Source organism: Egretta garzetta, unplaced genomic scaffold (assembly GCF_000687185.1).
Source record: "Egretta garzetta isolate BGI_Z169 unplaced genomic scaffold, ASM68718v1 scaffold21, whole genome shotgun sequence".
Classification (NCBI taxonomy): Eukaryota; Metazoa; Chordata; class Aves; order Pelecaniformes; family Ardeidae; genus Egretta; species Egretta garzetta.
Window position 1 is genome coordinate 1,655,349 of NW_009258668.1, and position 1,861 is coordinate 1,657,209.

Below are 1,861 nucleotides of genomic sequence, written 5' to 3' on the forward strand. Positions count from 1 at the left end.
GATGTCACCTCCGCCGGGCAGCCGGCCCCCCCTTACCCCACCTTCTCCTTCAGACGGAGCTGCCGGCCTTCCCCGGCGGGGCGCTCCTCCGAAGGGCTTGTCACCGTTCTGGAGGCCGTGGGGCTTTGTTGGTGTGTCAGACCCTCCGGAGAGGGGCCATTTTAAATCCATCCCTTTACAAACCCCGCCTGAGCCCGGGGGAGCTGGCAGCAGCATCGCCGGGGAGCGGAGCGGGGTGATGGGGAGAAGGAAGAAGTTCCGCGGCCTCTTCCTGCAAGGCTTCCCTTCTTCTCCGGAGTCGCCCGCCTGCCGCAGGCCTGGATCCGCCAGCAGCTGCTTCCCCACGGGGGCCGAACTGGTCCCACCGGTGGGCTGCACCGAGCAAGCCAAGGGGCTCCAGCCACCTCTCACCCTCGGGCTGCGGCCGAGCCTTCCGTGCCCGGCACACAGCGGTCTATTGCTTTGCTAGCTTCCACTGATGCGCTGCCTATTTTGTAGAAAATCAGGTTTTGTACAGCCATTTGCTGTTATTTGAGGCTGCCGAGGAGCATAATTTGTCATCTTCCCCGAGTCGTATTCCGTGTGAACTCGCTCACCGGTGCTCGCGGTATCCATTCTCATCCGCCAGAGCAAGGTGAGCTGAGCTCTGATCTTCAGCTACACCAATTACATTCTCATTTGTATAGATGAGTGTAGTATTTCCCGTGATAACGATTAACAGCTCAGGGACATCTTTGCGGCAGCGTTCGGAGTGTGCCATTTGAGCAGACGGGAGCGGGTGGTGGTCTTTTTGCAAGAGAGCGAGGAGAAAATGAGCAGCGCTCGTTTGATCAGTGCCATTTTTAACTGCGGCTCTCGTCTAAGGTCGTTAGACCCTTGGGTAAACTGGGGGGAAAACTTCCCAGCGAATATGCTGCCATTCTCAGCTTTGTCTCACAGAGCTGTCAGCCCCGTCTCTGTGCGTGTTGGGTATTGCACACACGTACACGCGCTGGTGCTTCCCCGTCAGATCTTGATAGCATGAGAAGAAAATGCAAATGATGCCGAAACGGATGTAAAGGGAGAAAACATCGTCTTGGAAAGTATAGCCTTGGTCCAGCGAGCCGATTAGGCACATCCCTCAGCCTAAACATGCTGCTGAGCCATACTCGAGTGAAATGTGATGTGTCACTGGTTTGCTGCACTCTTCCTTAGAGTCCCTGTAAGTTTGGCAAGGATCTGGAACCATCCGTGGATCCGAATGGATCTCTGTGGGATCGGCCACCTGCTGCTGCAAGCCATCCACAGATCAAAATCATACCCTGTCTTCCACAGAGGTTTACATATTCCTAGAACGATTTCCCAGCGCTTTGCCAGGCTGGTTGACATTGCAGGTAATAGCTTAGAGAGCAAAAGGCCTGTATTTTTTTCCTAGGAAAAAAAAAGCCCCCTTTAAGAAAAGTGTGCATTTATACAAGGGGACCTCATTGCCCTGAAAGATGTGTTTACATCCAGTGACTGCAGCATTGTCTGGTGACATCAGTCCGTGGGGTGACTCTCCTACCGCTACGTTTTTCAGCCTCGCTGGCGAAGGAGGAGTCTCAGGCTTTTACTCAAACTAAGGCAGAAAGTCCTCGCTGCGTTCTAAAAACGGGCTTGTGGGTCATTAAAAATATTACGCTATTTTGAAACGGCTCAAACTTTGTCCTAGTTACTCCCCGGTTAGTCAGGCCTGAATTGCTTGGTGTAACCCTTCTCCTTTGTTTCATAAAAACAATTTGCTTTTTTAACGATCACGGCGCGAATTAGGGTGAGCGAGTGTGTAGCACCCAGAAGAAATCGCCTCCGGACAGCTATCAAAGCTGGGTTACTGTCACATACA

The 1,861-nt window shown here is 53.1% G+C and overlaps 1 protein-coding gene across 1 annotated transcript in view; it reads left to right on the forward strand.

The window, feature by feature from the left end:
- The first annotated feature begins 499 nt into the window (after window positions 1-499).
- Window positions 500-1,861, forward strand: part of ATL1 (atlastin GTPase 1) — a 30,495-nt gene continuing 29,133 nt past the window's right edge. The window contains exon 1 of the mRNA XM_035888419.1: window positions 500-634. The gene's annotated coding sequence lies outside the window, so the exon portion shown is untranslated. The remainder of the gene's footprint in view (window positions 635-1,861) is intronic.